This window comes from Falco punctatus (genome assembly GCF_963210335.1).
Source record: "Falco punctatus genome assembly, chromosome: 1".
NCBI lineage: Eukaryota > Metazoa > Chordata > Aves > Falconiformes > Falconidae > Falco > Falco punctatus.
In genome coordinates, this window is record NC_137580.1 from 77,310,015 (window position 1) to 77,329,690 (window position 19,676).

Genomic DNA, 19,676 nt, shown 5'->3' on the forward strand with positions numbered 1-19,676 from the left:
TGAAACAACCTGTTCTTCCTCAGCTTCTCTTTCAACTAGCCGCCTGCGTGCTCTGTACAACACCAGGCACAGATCTAGGGCTCCTTCTGTGGTACATTAAAATGTTAACAGTCAAAGATTTAGGTTTTGATGTAATTCAGCTGCTAAACCTTTCATTGATGGATTCTCTGAAATATCTTAACTTTTTTGGGGTGTAGTAACCTACATGCTTTAAAAGGGAAAACCCATGCTCTGAAGCAAATGGCACAGTGGTGCTGTGACCAAGTGGCAAAACTGGAACTGAAACTAATTGGGAGGACAATGGGAAAAGAAACCCAACCTGTGGCGATGACTAAGAAGTTTGATGCAGGAGCTTCTTACAGAGTCCTCCTGTCACCCAGATAATTTCCACTAGTCAGATGATCTGGCTGGTGCTTATCTTCCCGTTGTTTCTGGTAGAGGTGGGGTTTGTATGATTATGTTTTCAGTCATTTCTCTCCTCCTTTTCCTTCCCACTGTTCTTAAATTTCACAGTGGATTTCAGCCAAATTCAGTCTGAGGGGCTGCAGCGTGAGCACAGGATTTATCTGCTCTGCTTGGCTGGCTGCCTGATAAATACAGACTTTCCCTTTCCCACCTGCCAGTTTAGGGACCTGAGAAGGGATAGAACATGCTGGAGGTGGGAGGAGGAAGGAAAAATGTTGAAGATGGCTGTAAAAGACCTGGAAGCATTAGGTGCCGGCTGGTGGCTGAGATGGGACAGTATCTGCATCATGTCAGTGTGAAGGAACAGGGATCTAGGAAACTGGTCTCTTGGCAGCCAGACTTCGTTACTTCTGCTGCTCACGGAGCTATGATTATTAGTCTGGGGAGTTGTGGCACTCTAAACTCACACAAGCGTTCACCGAGACAGCGATTAGATGTGTCTTGCCTGCTCTAGAGAATCCGCACACCCCAGAAGTGCATGTCTGGTTGCTTCAACAGCTGAAGTCCTTGGCTAATCCTCGGTGTCACACAGGTGACTGGATTCTTCTGTTTGCAGTTAGTTGCCATCTAGATGCCATGCTTGTGTAAATGTGCTTGTGCTTCGGAGATCTGCCTTCACAGCAGCGATAGCCTTTCTCTTTGGTGTCCCTTTCTCCTTATCCCTTCTGCATTTTCTCTTCCACTCCTCCACTGCCATTTCCCTTGCAGATCTGCTTACAGAAGCTGTGTAGGCTGAACAAGCAACACCCTGCACAGTACAGATGGTTGTCTTGTCGTACTCCTCTTGCTGACACACCTACCAGCACACGCACCTTCCAGTGCACAGGCATATAGGAAGGCAAACATCTATATGTTACACTTACCTTTTTAAACTGTATGTGCAGAAGGTTTTATGTCAAGAAGACTAGAGGGCAAAAACATCTGTGAACACCACCACAAGCACCACTGAACTGTTCAGGGTCAATTCAGAAGCCTTATAATGCCTGACAAATGAATGAACAGGTTTTATACTATGGACAATTTGTCATCCAGTCATTATTTCACCTAACCTAGTCAGAAAAAAATTCCTTTTGCAAAAAAGAATCCTGGTGAAGTATTTATAAAGAACAGCTTTCAAGCAGAACTTGCAGGGCAATTTTTTGTTTCCAGTTATTTGATGAAAACCCAAGTTATTCTGAGAAACTAAGAACCATTCCACTTGAAAGACTTCATTTAAAAAAAATAGTCCATCCTTTTGTTTCAAAAAATGTTACTGGTCTATTGGCAACCAGCTCTAAATCCTATAACGGTCTGAGGGCACCTGTCTTCAGGTGAGGTGATGAACTTCAATTGTGCTGCTGCTGAAGCTCAAAAGGGAAAGCTGTTAAAAGTTAGGGCTCCTAGAGAAAGCCAGCGGAGGAAGAAGTTGTGTTTAAAGTGAAAAAGGCCAGAATTACTGCCGGTCTTACAGGGATCCACCTCTTTCCCTGGCCACCTTTGGTCCTGTCACCTGCCTTCAGGCTGTGCCTTAGTGGCATTCTGGAGATCACATTTATATGCTGAGGTGCAAAAACTTTTTTTTTCTCATTTCTGCAGTCCACAGTGGGAAAAATGATATTTCCCCCCCCCCCCCCCCCCCCCTCCTTTCTGTTGAGGACAAAAAGAGGAGGAGAGGAAAGAAATCGGTAACATCATGTGTTCTTGAATTACCATTACTATCCATGCCAAATAATACCTCTGGCTGCCTCTAGCATTCTGGAGGACTTTTGAAGGAAGATAAAAGTCAGATCTTCATATTTTATTTTCAGTTGCTCAGAAAAATTGAGTGGCTAGTAGATTAATTTTTTTCTCCCTGTTATGCCGTACTTGGTCAAAGACATACTCCCAGTGGCAGAAATGCTATTTGATTGATTTTTTGCATGGACATCAGTTAATCATCACAGTAAACTAGATTCCTCTGTGGGCTTTCTGTCCTCCTCAAATATATTCCAGGCAATATGCTTTTCACTGTTTTAAAAGTCAGGCAATTCCCAAGATCAGTGATTTTTAAAAAAAAAAAAAAAAAAAAAAAAAAAGTCAACGCTCTGTAGCAGACCTGTTTGTTGTTCCAAGGTCATTAATACTGTATATGTTTGAGAAAGGTGTATAAGAAATAGCCAATCTGAACCTCCCCTGGTGCAATGTGAAGCCTTTCCTCTTGTCCCGTCGCTTGTGATCTGGGAGAAGAGACTGGCCCCCACCTGCCTACAACCCCCTCTCAGGCAGCTGTAGGAGCAATAAGTTCCCCCCGAGCCTCCTCCTCTCCAGGCTGAACACCCCGGTTCCCTCAGCCGCCTCTGCCAGGACTTGTGCTCCAGACCCCCCACCACCTTTGCTGCCCTTTGAACACGCTCCAGCACTTCTATGATTTTAAGAGCTCGAAAATAATAGTTTCAGTATCATCTGGTGAAAGGCAAGAAGCTTTATTTTTTTGTTTCCACTATGCACTGATTTCAATATTCATCATTAGTATCCTCGGCTATTAAAGAAAAAAGGAAAAACACCTGGATGATATGTTCTGGTTTTGGTGTAACTACCATCAAAGGTTCAGTGAGTGAGCAAATTTTTTTTTTTTTTAACAGGTATTTTGAACAAACCAGCTTTAAATCCATCTTTGGAGTCCATCAACTTTTTCTGGTCCTTTCAAGTAAAGGTGTTATAAAAGTTCTGGTTTACTGTTCGTCCTTAGATTGGAGGTGGTAAAAATGAAAATAGTTAAAATAATTAAAAACCAAAACTTCAATTTAAAACGTTTTGTTCAAAATTGGCTATTGTATCTTTGAAGCTGTCTTTTTCTGTACCAAATAAAAAAGTCTAGGAGCCCTTTCCTTATTAATTGTCTAAGGTGTTAGAAGATTGTACAAATCTGGGAAAACCGAGTAGGACAGAGGTCTTCACTCTTTAGAGTAGGCATGATACAAAACCTGCATCTTGGGGTTGCATACTTTCACTCTTACTCTTTCGTCAATGCTTATGCTAATTACTGAAATGGAGAGAGTTTTCTGTCAGGTGCCCTTTACTGATATGCAAATTTGCCTGTAAACTTGATGGGAACTTGAGAAATGAAAAAGGGGAATTTAATTTCAATTTTTTTGGTTCTTCTTAGGCTTTTGCCTCATCGGTCTTGAGCCAACAGAATGGGCATTGTCTGACCTGTTTGGGACCAACTTCCTGATTTAGAAAATCATAAACAAAAAAGCATTGATTCCTGACTTGCTATGCAAGGTATATTTCCTATACCTACCCCCCTGCTGCATCATCCAGCTTTTGGTAGGGAGCAGATACAAAAAAAGTGACAGTAAGCTTTTGTAAAGTTTTTTGCTTTTTTTACAGTTACTATTATTGGTTACTATGTGTCCATCTGAATTAGGGCCAGAGGGAGGAGGGTTTGCTGCTGAAAAAGCACTAGCAAGATCTAAGCTTAGATCTACATTTGACAGCAGCTCTTCTAGACCTTATTTTTGCCATATTAAACCTAATAAAATATTATCTTGGCAAGTGGGTGGTGAATAATTGTACCCTAGTGCAAGTGCTTTTGCATCAGAAACTAGTACACAGTAGTGTAAGCAATCATTTACAATTAAATAAAAAAATTCAGAGGACCAAGCTTGCATGTGTGCTGAAAGAAACCCTTTGATGTCAAGTGATCTACTTTTCTCAAGCTAACGCCTTTCAGAGGCTTTAGCTTCATGCACCACACCGATGCTAATGCAGTGGCTCTGCCACCCCGTGTACCCAATGACGGAGGAAGAACGCTGAGCGGCATTGGGCTGCTTGAAACATTTCTGCAGTAACTGCTTTACAGCTTGCTCGATTTCAGAGTATGTTATAAAAAAATCATATCTGCTGAAGTTCATTTATTTTCTCATCCACTTCTGTGCTCGCATCCTGTGAAAGCCCAGGGTTTGCCTCTTGTCTTTGCTCCACCTGACAGGTGTCATCTTATCTTGGTTTTTAGCTGTTACAGGCTGGCCCCAGGGGTTTGGGCTGCGAGGTTCTCCTTCCCAAGCCGTGGGTTTGGGCTGCGAGGTTCTCCTTCCCGAGCCGCGGGTGGCTGTGAGCAGAGATACTGCTCCTTGGTTGGTTGTGTGCCAAGAACAGCCTTGTATCTGTATGGAAAGCTGAAAAGCTCTAGATAGCCTTGCGTGAAAAAGTTTGTGGCAGTGCAAGTAGAACGTTATTCCCTTTATTTTAGAGCTCATGTCCGCATATTCTTTCTCTTTGAAGCCTGAAATACAGATAATGCACGTGTCCAGCCTCCCGTCCCTCAGCCTTTGAAGTTCTAGGAGAAGCAATAATAATAAAAAGTAAATAGAAAACAGAGCAAAGACTGAAGATGAGGGGAAGGAAAAAAACCTCATGACTTCTACTCTGAAGTCCGCATTTTGATTTTACGTGTTGCAAGAGGCCCTAGAAATGTCTTTCCTTATCTCTGCCTTGTGCTTGCATCCCAGATCAATGTAAACCAGACTTTCTCTTCACAGAGGATGAGTTATTATCGCTCGCAGCCTCACACGGCTGTTCCCAAGATGGGAAACCTTGGGGCAATGTGTATGAGTAGCTTTTGTTTGCTTGTGTTTCCATTTGATGGGACTGAAAATTTTAGGTGCCAGTGCCTTCACGCTTGCAATAACCGTTACGATAGCGGCTTTTTGTTCCCTGCTGCAGAGGGGCAGCTCTCACTGAGAACAGAGAGGTAGTATCTCCTCCTCCGTCCTTAGCGCTTCAGCTCCTAGACAGAAATTAACCCCCTCGCTGTAACGAGCAGGCTGGCAAGGTGGTGGGCCCTTCTGAAAGGTCATAGCTCTTCCTGGCTTTTCACGATCCAAGGGCTGGGATAATGGGAAACCCCCTCCATGCTCCGTGTGAAGGGGCGACCTGTTTCTGTTTCAGCTGGAGTAAATCACAGACGGGCAGTTTCGGACTGTGTGCTTCTCTCGGTGTGTGCTGGCTTGTACAGGTAAGGTTAGTTGCTTTTTTTCAGCAGCTTCCCCACACCTGGTGAGGGAAATATTTGCCACCAGGTTGTGCACCGTGGCAGCCCCTGGGGCAGCAGGCATTTCTCACTTTCCGTGTCTGTGCAGCAGCTGCGGGACAAAGCGGTTTCTGTGAGTGTAAAGGCACTAGGGCGAGCAGGAGTGCTGCCCTCCTCGCTTCGGTCAGTCGCGTGTGCCCTTGCGTTTGACAACTGTGAATTTTTATTCTACTGGGGGGAAAAAAACCCTCCTTCATAGCAAAACCGAATGGCACAAAAGAAAACAATAGGCTAATTGAATGAACTCGAGGAAAGGTGCTCACCGGTCTCTGCCTTTCTCTTGCCAAGAGCTGCGGTGCCCGTCAGCCTAAATGGGCTGCTAAAGCTGCGTCCTGGGAGAAACTTTCCTTTCGAGTCCCCTGTCCACAGCTTTGAAGGTTGTAAAGGCACCGTGATACGGAGCTGTGACAGCTCCGTTTAGCATTGCTGTCCCTAGCACTTTAAAATGTGTTATTTTCTTTGGGCCATCTGATCAGGTTAACTGGGCAATGAGGTGCTGCTGGTTCACCATCGTTTAAAATAAGCTCTGTACCATAAATGCTTCCTTGTTGTTCTCAAAATCGGTTTCCATGGTAACTCACTGGAACAATCTTTTTGTTGATGAAAAGGGGAAAATTATTTCCTTTTTAGGAATCATCTGCTCAGCCTAGTAAAATTTCCTTTTTACTTGAACCTTATTCACCTCTAGGCAATCAGGACTCTTGTCTCCATTCACCTCCCCCAAGTGTCCCCTGGGTGTCACCACCCCCCAGTCTCCCTCTTCCACTCCTTTCTGCCTTCTGAGTTGAAATTGGTACCTTCCGCTAAAGGGATAAAAATCTGGGAGGTTTATGCTGCAGAATTCCTTGGTGTGTGGCTTCTGTCTTACCTTTTGGCTAAAGCTTTCGGAATCACCCCCGGTTTTTATCAGAACAGAATGTGCTGGAGCACTCTGCGGCGGGTCTGGGAGGCAGCGTTGTGCAAGATGGTGCAGGATATTGTGCCTCTGGCCTTCCCCTCCTTGCTACTGTCTCCTTCCATCGCAGCCCCAGGACACGTTGCAGCCTGAGCACTTGATGCCAGGGCAGAGCCCGGTGATCTGCTGTACGCTGCCGAGCTTCTCTCGAGGAAAACTTCTGATTTTCCTCGATTAGTCACGCAGAGGATCTCTGCGAGCAAGCCTCAAACACTGTGTGTTTTGTAACGTCTCGCTGCAGAAACAGCTGTCTGGTGTCAAAATGAGACGCGACGTGCAGCTTTAGCCCGCTGTGGAGAAAAGTAGCACTCTCCGCAGCATCAGAAGGTTTCCAGACTAAAGAGGTTTTGTTGAAAAATGTGATTCTGTCAAACACAACTTAAAGCGTGGTTGTATCGCAGCCTAGCCTCTGGAAGGGACCAGCCCGAGCAGATCTTTTCATGAGCATCATAAACACTATCGCTACATTTTTTTCCTTGAATGAATTATTTTTTTACTTTTACCTGTGAACTAAGGAAAAGACCTTGCTCTACGGTGCAATTTCTGCAACTGAACCTTTGCTGGCATGCTTTAAGCACAATACACTCTCTTTTGCTCCTGGCCCCTCAGCAGGTTATTGAATGTTTTCCAGCATCTGCCTCAACATTCCCAGAGGTTCAGAGTACGGCTCTGCTAAACGCCGTGCAAGGCACTTGTGAAGCTGTGTCTCTTCAGAGCCTTTTAGGAGACCAAGTTCTACTGAAATCACTGGGAGCCTAAAAATCTGCCTGAGTTAGTCTTAAGTTTCTTCCCTAGGGTGGCTAGATAAATTCAAGTAAGCAAGGGAGATTTTGTGAGGCTTTTTTCCACTTCATCTTTCTGTTGTCAAAGACAGCAGGATTGTAAATCATCCTTTACTGCAGGGGCAATGGAGCCTGGTTCTGGATACAGCAGGAATATGCAAACTAGATGGAAGTCATTTTGCTTACTGCTGTCTTCAGAGCCCAAAATACCTCAGACAGAATCTTGGTTCTCACAGAAACCAGCAGTAAAGCAGATTTTTTTAAATATTTTTTTTTTTCTGAATAACTGGTTTTGGAATAGACAGAAGTCTCATGTCCTGTCAGTTTGAGACTCAGTTCTCATCAGCTTTCAGTGCTTTTGAAGGATGGATGCATTATGTTCAACTCCTTCAGTGCTTTTGAAGGGTGGATGCGTTACGTTCAACTCCTTAAAACAGAAATTGAAACAAACAAAGTTTCATGTTTAGTCCATTATGCTTTTCCCCCTTGTTTTCTTGTTTGGAATGGGAGAGCTTCCCAGGAAAGTTAGAGGTGAGTTTGCACTCTTCTTCCATGAGGAAGTTGCATCAGACATCCTGTTTTCTTTTCACATGCTGGTCATGCTAAATAGAATAAAAAGTCTTCTGAATTTTTCCCAAATGGATGGAATTGAAATGCTTAAATTTGTATAAAGCAAGAAAAGATAGCCTGGCTCACTTGCTGAAGATGCATGAGTTGGCATAAAACCTAGGTGTGTCCCTTCGTAGGTTAAGAGTTATGGTATGTCCGTGCAAACGCTTGCAAAGGTTTGCTAGGATCATGAATCCTGTGGAATACAGGGTTCTGGTTACTTGCACAAATAACTGATCTTTTAGAAATTTCAGCCTGTCCTCCTTGCTATTGTACATCATATTAAAATATAAATATAATTCTAGAATATTTTCTCCTATGACATTTTTTACTTTTCATTTTCATGTATTTTCTGTTGGCAAGATGACTACTTAATGATGCATTTAATTGGTTTTGATCATCCATAATTGTATGGCCACAGATAAATCTAAATAGTGGGGTACCAATTCAGAAGTTTGCACTGAGTAGTGATCTACTTTATATGCTTGATTAAGAGAAAAGAAAATATTATGCCAACAGACAATATAATTCCTTTACACAGTATTTCTAGCTTGAGCAGTAACATGCTTTTACATCTGTGTGGTTTACCATCCTTTCTCTGTCTGTCTAGTCCTCTAGTTCATGCTCTTCACATACGACAATTACCAAATCACCATGTATTTTCAGGCTGAAACTTTCACCCTTTTTTGTTCTAGGAAAAGCAATTATATCCCCCCTCTTGGTGTTTCAAAGAATCATGATAGTGATTAAATTGTCTTTTGAGACTCCTATGTGAACAGTTTCTAGAGCATTCGTAAAAGCGTATTTTACATCAGTTCTACTTAATGATTCAAAGTGCTTAACCTAATTGTAAACAAGAAAAAAAGCGTTAATGGGTAAGTTGTGGGGTTTTTTTTATCGTACTGATGAATGTGAACATACATGCAAGACTCGCCTGAAGAGTCTGGAGACCAAGAACAAGGTGCCAGGGTCACCCCAAGTGCATGAAGGTGCGACTGCAGTGTCTCGGCCCGAGGGCTGGGGTGATGAACCACCCCTCTGTAGCATGGAGAGCAGGAGGACGGTCTTGTGTTGGCCTTGTGGCATTTGGGCTTCTCCTCAGGTCTGATACTGGGCTTTGGGCAGCTGAATGGGGGACGGAGCCGGCTGCTGGGGCAGGTGATGCCTGTGAGGGGTCCAACCTACCCCATGGTGTTTTATCCTGACCTCTTTTCCTCCAGCACTTAGAAGAAACTGCCAGACTGAGCCACGGCAGTGGTGGTGAGGGCAAGGCAGGTGGCTATTCACCGCCCCGCAGACATCAGCGCGCAGCTCTAACGAGCCCCCACCATAGTTCTGGCTACTTTTCCATTGAACTTGCTGCTCAATTTCAGTAACCGATCAGATCTCAAAGTTGGAACAAACCTGAGAGCGATGGGGGGCCCTGAACGTCCCCAGAGGTTCTGCAGCAGGTGGCCCCCGTGGCGGCGTGTGCGGGGCAGGTGCGGTACCCACCGCAGGCGCTGAAGCCCCTCTGGGACCTGCCACGGGCACACGTGGCACCCATCGGCGCGGCAGGGACTCAGGCTGCTGCAGGAGGCTGACCATTACTAGGCAGCCGCCCTACACCCATCTTTTGCCAACTTCCTCAAAAAAACCACTCCAAAATAGTTGTTTAGCTGCAGGGATATACTATATATTTCCTCAGTTAAAAATGAACTGACTCTTCTGTGACTGTATCCACAACCGGGGTTAAACAGGGCATGTGGTGATCCTTGCCTTTTTACACCTGGGAGTAAGTAGCTTGTTAGTGGTACCTAGCGAGTGGGAGACGAGAAGTGGCATTAAACCCAGACCTGGCAAGGAGAAAAATCGAATGGAAAATATGCATTTTTCATGTGCCACTGGGTAAAGTATATAAGGGAGAACAACATTTGCTGTAACCTGATCTCCCTCAGGAATGAGGGAAAAGCTGCCTGCTTGCTCCACTGAGCCAAAAAATAAGAAAACATGTAGGTGCAAGTGTGTAGTCAGCAGCACAAGGAGTAACGCTTCAGAAAGCTGTGAGCAAAGTCGGAGCGTTGAATGTGGAAAAGCTAACAGTTTTACATAGGTTACAAATAATAGGTTGTGTTTCTATTTGTATGATGGTCTTTAAGATCTTAAAGTTTTGGTCCTTCTGCATTTACCCAGCTGCCAGATGCCTTGTTTTGGCAGAATCTAAGGAAACATTGCATGTTGGCCATCTTCTGATGTCTTGCTGCAAACTAAACAGGTTTTGGATGTAAACACGTAATTCATTAGAGGAACCAAAATGTATTTCCTAGAACGGATGCCTTGTTTTCAGAGGTCTACTTATTTAATGCTTTATCAAGCCCTTCAAAGCCACACCGCAGTTGCATTTCGTTTGAGCAGCACCCAGCACATGCGGTAGGTTTGGAGAAGCGACCCTGCGTGGCCTCCAGGCACCTGGCAGAGCACATTTTCGGCACGGCACGCAGAGGATCAGGCACCCAGCTCCCCGGGCTATGGGATCCACACGGCTCCTCATCCAGCCTGTGCTGCCCAGCTGCGAGTGCCGTGCCCCTGGGAACAGCCGGTAAGTGCCACAGCCCCCGGGATGTGCATGTGCATCCCCGGGGAAAGGGCAGAGGTGCTGTGAGGGAGCACCCTGCGCATCAAAAATGCAGTTCCCTAAGGAACTGAAAGTACCTGCAGTTGTTTGGAAGGAGGCTGTACAAATGCCAGTGTCATTTTCAGAACACAATGACAGCAATTACAGTTACAGGGAATTGCAGATGTTCTGTGGAAAGAAATGAACGAGCCTAAAATTGCTTTCTGCAAAATAATAATAATAATAAAAAAGATCTTCAAAATGTCCAAATCATCTGATTTTTTCTGCAGTGCTTTTCCAGTAGCGTTTAAAAGCAGATGAGAAAGTCGTGTAAGTATCTAGGCTGATCCCTGACTACAGGAATAAGAGAAAAAAAGTTGCTCTTTCTGCTTTTCCCCTGCCACACGGCAAGGCTTTCTGCAGGGACTGCTCCGGAAATCAAACCGTTTCAAGCAAGGAGGTGATGTGGCTTCTGGCCCCGGGCAAGGTGTTGCCCCCCCCCTTTCCTCAACTGAGCTGGCTGTGCTGCCGCGGGGCTGTAGGGCGTTGCATATGTTTTGTGCTCTGCGGGGAATGCTTGTTGGCAGCTGGGCACCCATGCCTGCCACCCCTGGAAGGTGTGCAGAATACTGCCCCGTATTCACACGTGACACTTGACTTCAGTGGTTGTGGAAGGGGGGCCCTGGAGAGGGCTTCAGTTCCCGGTATGGGCAGGACTGTCACGAGGTACCTCCTGCCTGGGATGGTGCTGCTCCGCGTGATACCGCCACCCAGAAAGGACTGTTGTTGATGCTGTGGGCTGGGATGGGGTCTCGTCCTTCCTATTGCCATCTCAGGCGAGCTGTACTGCTCTGCCTTGGCCTGCCACCCACCCCCTGCTCCGTGCGCAGCCGGGGCGCAAGGCAGTGCCCCTCCTCATCCCCCATTACAACCAGCCCCGACATCAGCAACATCAAATGCCAGCGCTTTGGGGTGGTCAGGGCACCTTTGGAATGGTGGTCCTTGTGCTCTGGGACAGATTTATTTTCTCCTTCATAATATCCTGGCTTTTCTTTTCCCGGAAGGATTGGCTCCTCCATTTAGAGAAGGAGCCCAGGTGCTGGGAAAGGGCACTGGGTGACAAACCGGTGGCTGTGGCTGCACTGCTTGGCTGACGATAGGCGAGCCCAGAAGACCGGCTGTGCCCAGCGGCGATGCCCACCCCCCAGCCCTGGCCCAGCAAGCAGCAGCCCTGCCCCACTGCAGACCCCCACGGTGGCTATGCCCCGGCCCCAAGCTGAGCAGCAGCGGGCAGCACCCCGCATCCGCTGAGACTGTAAGGAAATAGATGGCACTGAGGCTGCAGCGTGAAAAATCCCTGGTGCTTCACAAACGGTGCATCACGTTGGTTTTCTAGGTTACCTAAATTCCCCTTCAGTTTTGGATGGAAGTGAAACTCTTACTTGCTGTCAAAAAGGGTGGTGGTGGTGATAATTTTGCATGGCAAAAGGTTTTTCTCAAATGGGTTATTTGATCAAGTAACTGCGACTTGCAGGTTTCCCAATCACTCCCCTAACCACCCTCTGGCCTGTACCACAAAAGAAGCAAACATGTTGAATTTTTATTTTTTTTTTTCCTTACAGGAGAACATCTGTGCCCCATTAACATCGGATCGCAGACTGCAAAGCCAGCTTTGGAGCCAAGCCTGAAGCATGGCTGGGGCAAATCGGTCATTCACTTCTCCGGGAGTTTGGCATTGCTGTTCTCTAGTATTTTATTGGCATATTTATTTTTGTTATAGTAGCACTTCAGGACTTCGAAAATTGTTACAACAGTATTTTACTGTGCTTAAGCAAGCTGCTAACACTAGCATTTCCAATTTAGATGTAGTTGAAATCTTTCTTACTTTTGTGGTGTGTTTTTTCAATGTTATCAGTGCATCTTCCTCCCTCAAATGCATCTACATGCACATGGAACTGCTGCATCCTTAATGGCTAAGCTTTTTTCTGACATACTGCAATACTAAACTGATTCTGGTTGCCTTACACCTTTACCAGGCTTAAACACTTGGGGCTAAAATTTCCCGTACCCATTATCTGCCTCCAACTGGTTTATTTTCCTTATCTTCAGTTGCAGTGAAAAACAGCTCCACTGGACTGAGGTTAAGTAAAACTACATTTTACCCCTATTAAAACCTTCTACAGCTATTGGAATTGAAAATTAAACCACAGGGTAACTCTGGCATGGCTCACACCATCTCCTTTTCCGCTCCATCGAGCTTTGCCTGCAGCTGCACCCCAATGAAATACCATGGTCTTATGAACGCGATGCAGCCCACAGGACACAACACGGCTCTCCAAGCGCCACCTCAGCACCAGAGTGCACCCCGCTTTTATTGACAGGCTGTGAAATCCTATTTTACTGGTTTGCTTCTAAACCCACTCAGGCCCAGTGGCTTTTCACAAAGCCAGCGTTTATTGCACCTGTTTGCTACAAACCGTCCTTTCCGTGGGCATCCGATGACCGTGGGCACCACATAGCTTTGATCCCTAAGGTGCTATTTTACATGGATCATTCCTATTTTTGTGGGGCTCCCTCTCTCCTCATCATTCTTGCTGGTGGCCGAGGTGGCTGAGAGGCTGCTGCCTGTGGTTGAGCGCTGGGGTTTTCGCTGGGGAAGTCCTGCGAGGTGGGAGCGGGGGCCCGAGGAGGTGAGTGAGCCCCACAGCCCAAGGGAAGTGGCACGGGTAGGGTAGACACTTGTTTCTGGGACTCGAGGGATGTTCTCTCGCCTTCAGATGTTATTGGTGCAGTTTATCACTGTGGTTATAAAAAAGGCATGCCCTTGCCTAGGAATGGTGACAGGCGGGGTTGCACATTGAAAAATGAGAGCCCTTCGGGAAAGCACGGCTTTACTGATGCCTGGTTTGCAGCTGTTTCCCTCAGCTCGTAGACAGCATATTTCTGTGTTAAATGCTGCCTTTTGCTCAGCCCAGGGATGTGCAAACCGCTTGCAGCAGCACAGCGCTGCAAGACGGAGGAGTGGCAGAAGCCGGACATCTCCTCATGGTACGGCTGCTATATCGCCACTTGTTTTTATTGGGTGCGCTCCGGGCGTTGCTTTCTTTTATTCATAATAGCTTAGAAATGCACATAGCAATGGCTTAGAAATCATTCCAGAGCAAGAGAGTAAATATGCACGGGTACAAATCTCAAGGGCAGGAAAAAATTTAGGATGCTTTAGTACAGGCACGTCCTTCAGTGACAGGAACTCAAGGCGCACCCCAGATTTTCTGCTCCCCCCTCTTTCCTGCCTAGGTACCGCGGGGCTCTCAGAGCAGCGTGTCATGTTTTCTACATGATGCCATCACTTCAAACTGTGCAGTGAACTCATGGGTTTAGGGAGTCCAGCGTCATTGTCTCTGAAGCTTTCAAAGCTTCGCTTTAGTTTTAAATGCCTCTTTAAGCACAGACAATGCTCCAACAGGCTTGCTGAAACTAAATGAAGCTTATAAAGCTTTGAACACTATTGTAACATGGTAGGTCCCGCAGGAGACTGCAAAATCCTGCTGTGTGCAAGGATCCACCGCGCTTTCAAGTGGATGCACTGTATGTGCTAAAAAATGTAGGCAGAGCAGGGCAAGGAAAGGACAGAGCATGTCAGCATATTTTTTGAATTACCTAGCATTTGATTGATACCGCAATGGTGACATTGCTTTTTAAAACAGAAAAAGTTTACCGTCCTTTCTTCTTTAGCACACAAAGTAGTTTGGGATGTATATGTATATATGTGTGCGTGTGTGTATGTATACTGTCATCTTATTTGAGGCTCCAGAGCAAGTGGTGCTTTTTTAAGAGATCACGTAACCATATTATTTTTTTGTCTTTCATAAGCTGCATTATTAAAATAACTTAACATTGTCCTACATTCCTCAAGTCTTCTGTGTGCTCATATAGATGCTCCTTTCACTGTGCAGATTTTTTCGATGAAAAATGCATGAGGAGGGGGAAAACGAAAAAAAAAAACTAGGCCAGGTAGGCACCCTATTTTTCTGGCTGTGTTTAATCACAGCCTAGGAAGTCAAAGCGAGCTGGCAAAACCTCTGCTGAGAAACAAGAGCGCAATGTTTGTCATCTGTGGTGATGAGCACGGTGTCATTAACAGCTTATTGGGGCAGTGCCTTGCCGCCCGCTCGCTTTCCCATCCTCAACCAGGCGATGGATAGGCTGGTGACCCAGATCGGGTGCGTAAGATGAGAGTGATTCCTCCCCGACAAGCCCCAACAGTGACAACTGGTCATTAATTGTAAAAATTCTGCCAGCATGAGGTTTTAGAAACAATTTGTACTGCTTTAATTACGCTGCCAGGGCAGGCTTTGTCCCAGGCGCTGTTATCAGGCTGAATTAGTCTCTAACAGAATTAGACTCAGCCCAGCTCGAGCTGTACTCGCCGGCTTAGCTAAAAAACCTCGGCTAAGGCCGCGGGGGGAACGCGCAACAGTAATTGTCACCAGGAGGAAGAGAGAAACTCTTGTTCCTGTATTGTTTTATTATTCTAATGATGCAGAGGCACCCCGACGGAGATCGTGGCCCCGCTCCACTGGGAGTTACACAAACACTGGGACGCTGGGAGAGTCCCTGCTCCCAGAAAGCTGCCTGGCGGAGCAAGTGGGGGCTGCTTATCTTCTGTTGTCACACAGGGAACCAAGCACAGAAATTTACAGCTGTACCCTGCCAGGTCTTCTTTCTCTCTCTTTTTCCCCCCCTCCGTGTGCGCTCACCCGTGAGCTGGCCTTTGGGGAGCATGGAGCCCTGCGGCAGGGTCGGGGGGGCTTGGCTTTCCTTGGGTGGGACTGAGCCCGGGGACCTGCCCAGCAGCAGGTGTTTGGGGAAATGCTGCCCCTTTGATGAAGAAGGAGCTAGCGGGGTGGGGGGGTGACCCAAGTGAAGGGGTTATCCCCCCCCAGTCTCTCTTTGGGATTTGTAGCCTTATCGGGTGGGACTGGCCATTGCTGTACTGGCCGATAGGGCCAGCCCTGGGTGCAGGGTGGGTGTGGGGGTGTACAGCCTGGGGGCTGATAAAGCGGAGCCCGCCGAGGGAGGGGGGCTGCCAGGGATGGCGAGGAGAGGCCCTGGGCTCCACCGGAGACCGCTGCAGACCCCAGGACAGGCGTACTTCAGCCCATGCCAACGGGGCTTATCACCGCTGATTTCCCAGCTGGGGATGACAAGGTGAAGATAATACCCCAGAGCAAGCTCACCCCTCCCCTGGAGCTTATTTTTTTTTAAATATAACACCTGTGGTAAATACTATCTCTCAAACTGTACCTAATGGAACCCCCTAAATAGATGACCAGTATGCTTATTTTGAGCATTAGCCACATATGGCACAGTACGTGGCTGCAAATGAAATGATCGCATACTTTGACTGGAAAGGCTTCTGCTGGGCTCGGTTCCTCCCCAAATTAATTTTGCCTAGTGTTTCTCTAAAGTGTCGTGGCTTTTATGCAAGGCAAGTAGCTATTCCCCTGCTGAAAGCAATGGGGATTTGTAATGGCATTTAGGGCTGGATGAATTGCTGTGTGCTTTAAAATCTGCAGAAGTTTACAGCAGCATCTCCACACTGCTGCAGGTAAAACTCAGCTCCTTTTCCTTGTAGTTCAAGGGCGAGGGAAACAGTAAAAATAAATATTTCAGCAGCACATCCTACTAACTGAAAGAAAAATAAATAATCAAAGATCTTAAGGTATGCCAGTGCAGGGATTTGTTTCACATGAATAGTAAATATGTGTATAGCCTCAAAAGGATCTTCCCTGGCTGGAGAACAGCATCGTCAATAGGTCTGCAAGCTTGGGAAGAGCACCGACACATCTGCAGGTAGCAGGGGGAGCTGCACAGGCCAGTCCATGCTGGGTTCGTGCAGCGGGACCATCCCCCTCCAAAAGCATCACCCCACAAGTCCCTCATCCAAGTGTTTTACTGCTTGTTTCCTTTTCCTGATTGGGCAGGGTGAATCTGTTGGCTCTGAATTTGTCCCTCATTTCTGGGGAATGGAAGAGTATCATGGTGGCCTGGCAAAGAGGGTCAGCCAGGACATGCCGGCAGCCTCTGCTTCCCCCCGCTGCGTCCTGCGCACCGAGCCCCTTCTCGCCGACAGGACCCCGGTGAGGCTGGAGGAGCGAGGCTGCTCTAAACAACGTGGAGCTGTGGCAGCCGGAGGGTGTCAAACGTAGGTCGGATGCAGCTGAAAAGCTGGTGTCGGTGGTGCCGACGTGCGCATACCCCGGTGGTGAGGGATGCGGCGTTAGGGCTGCCCGAAGGCGGCGTGGGCAGAGCGCGGGGTTGCATGTTGTATGCCAGCCTGCTGCAGGCAGTGCTGCGGCTGGGGGGACCCGCGCAGCCCCCTCGCACTGCAGGGGGAGGCCAACCCTCCCTGGGTGCCAGCACCTGCCGAGCGTGGTCCAGGTGAAAACCAGTGGGACAATGGATGCTGGTGCCAGACACAAGGGTCTCGGGTCCCCTCCTGCACGACCAAGGTCAATAAAGGCAGATGTTTCAGCCTGGAGGAACCCAAATACTCATTCGCTTCTGATTGCAGAAGTCGCTTTGAGCCTTGCCTGGGAGGAAAAGCTTCCACCTCCCTTCTGCTCTGCCTACCAGCATCATCCCTGCCCTGTCCGGAGCACAAGTCTCATAAGGAGCAGCTGAGGGAACCAGGGTGTTCAGCCTGGAGAGGAGGAGGCTCGGGGGGAACTTATTGCTCCTACAGCTGCCTGAAAGGGGGTTGTAGGCAGGTGGTGTCCCTTCTCCCCAGTAACAAGCGACAGGATGAGAAGAAATGCCCTCAGGTTGCACCAGTGAAGGTTCAGATCAGGTATTAGGAAAAATTTCATTGAAAGGGTGGTCAAGCATTGGAACAGGCTGCCCAGGGAGGTGGTGGAGTCACCATCCCTGGAGGCATTTAAAAAACGTGTAGGTGCAGTGCTCAGGGACATGGTTTAGTGGTGGACTTCGCAGTCCTGGGTTAATGGTTGGACTTGATGATCTCAAAGGTCTTTTCCAACCTAAATGATTCTGTGGTTCCCCTGCACCACAGGGGTGGCAGCTCTCTAGCCTTCCCTGGGGCTGGCTCAGGAGCATCTCTGCATATTTAGCAGCACACACATTTCATTCCACCTCACGCACGAAGAACAGTCCCAGGGGTATTTTGCCAGTAGAGATGCAGGAGGCACAAAAGCAGGACTGTAAGTGGGTTGCCTGCTCTGTTTGATGTCTGTTACACAACTACCACCTCCCCATCCCATCGCAACACCTCCATTGTGGCCCTGATCTCCTCCAGACCTGCCCGTTGCATCTGCAAAAGCCTCCAGAAAGCAAGTTCAGCTGGGCCATCGAGCTGGGGTGGCTCCACCGTGACTGCAGAAAGCCTCCAGCTTCCCCCAGCTGCAAACGTGCCCCTTGCTTGTGAGCCGGGTCCCAGCGCAGGTGGCAGCTCAGGCCACCTCTCCCGCCTGATGTTTTAAAACCTGTCTGGCTAAACCAGCCTCAGGCCTGTCGGCAGAGTTTTGCTGTACCCCCCGCCCAGGGCCAGCCGGCCCCCTGCCTGCACAGCCTGGGGCAGGCAAAACCATCAGCTGGGGCTGACGTGGGCTTTTAAAAACATGGCAAAAAAAACAGCGAATAATTTCAAATTACGTCTGTCCACGGCTCTAACTGGTATTCCAACTGGGACCGGTTGTGAAAGCAGTGGGAACAGTTCCCAGCCAAATGCACAGTAGGTGCCTGGTGCCTGCAGCCCCTGGTGGGGCTGCTCTATAGGGTCTATGCCACCGTCACCCTCCTTCTCTCTGGAGTGGCTGTTCGAGCAGCTGTCCCCTGGCTGCGTGTCTGCTGCCCATCCAGCCATTCCCATTTCATGCAGCCATTCCCATTCCATCCAGCCATTCCCATTCCATCCAGCCACTCCCATTTTCCATTCCCATTCCCCTTTCCTGTGCCGTGGGGAGCACCGTGCCACCGGGGCACTCAGTCCCCTGCCTGCCTGTGGGGCAGAGAGACCTCAAAGACATGGGGGGACACAGGGTGGGAAACAAAAGGCCAGTCTAGCAGGCAGGGAGCGGGGAAAAAGGGGGAAGAGGAGAAAGGGAGAGGGGGATGTGGCGGGAGATGAGGCTGCACAGCCATATGTCAGCCATCGTGCCATCCTGGTGGACGCCAAAGCCTTCTCCTTGAGGGGGGGGTGGGCACCGCAGGGCCATGCCCCCACAGCCATGCCTGCCCTGGTCCCCAGCCACAGCTGGGCGCCTCCGGGTGGGAAAAGCTCTTCCAGCTGCCAGACGGAGTGGGCATTGCATGACCATCCCGCTGCCAGCGGGGACCAAGGTGTCAGGCAGCCTCACGTGCTGCCCCAGCGCGGGGCCGAAGGTGGGTTTTGTCCTTGCGGGGGTGTATTTGTGTGCCGACGGGTATTTGTGTGCTGACGGGTATTTGTGTGCTGACGGGTATTTGTGTGCCGACGGGTATTTGTGTGCCGACGGGGGGCGAGCACCACGGCCCCACGGGTCACGCACCATCCACAGGGAGAGACCCGGCTGAGAGCGGGGGCAGTGCAGACTGCGCCGGCCAAGTCTCTTTGCTCACTTTTCCCCTCGCGGTTTGCAGAACTAGCTCAGCAACGGGTTTTTCCCGTGATTTCAGCATCTGAGGGTTTATTTTTTGAGCAGAAGGACAAGCGGGTACAGTACGAGTAGAAGGGCGTGAGACACACGTTACAGCTGTACAGCCAGCGGAATGCGGCTGGGGGCTCCGCTCTGCCCCTCCTAAACCCCCAGCTACAGGGGGCCCTGGTGGGTGCCAGCACCGGGCCCACAGCACTGCGAAGCAGCCGCGCAGCACCGGGGCTGCGGCACCCACCGGCCCCTCGCTTCTGCACCCTGCACCCGCCGTTCCCCGGGGACACCCCGCCGGGGCTGTCGCTTAATTGTTGGTTTTTTTTTATTTCCGCCGCTGTCGGTGCTCTCCCCTCCCCCTTCGCGCTGCACCCCGGGTTTCTTCTTTTCATGCTTTTTTCTAAAAATAGCAGGGGTGCCACGAGCCGGCGACGTCCCGAGGGAGCCCCGAGCTCCCGGTCCCGCCGCCAGCCGCCCGCACAGCGCGGGAGCACCGGGCCAGGCACCCGTTCCCCCCCCCCGCCCCGCCGCCCGGGGGGGGTGTCGGTCCCGTCGGGGCGCACCGGGCGCG

General features: G+C 48.8%; 1 long non-coding RNA gene across 1 annotated transcript; it reads right to left on the bottom strand.

The window, feature by feature from the left end:
* Positions 1-2,513: 2,513 nt before the first annotated feature.
* On the bottom strand, positions 2,514-17,150 carry LOC308062918. The gene is made up of 2 exons (XR_013927748.1): positions 7,691-17,150; positions 2,514-7,650 (listed from the first exon to the last, which is right to left on the bottom strand). It is a non-coding gene; the product is annotated as an uncharacterized lncRNA (long non-coding RNA).
* Positions 17,151-19,676: the final 2,526 nt, after the last annotated feature.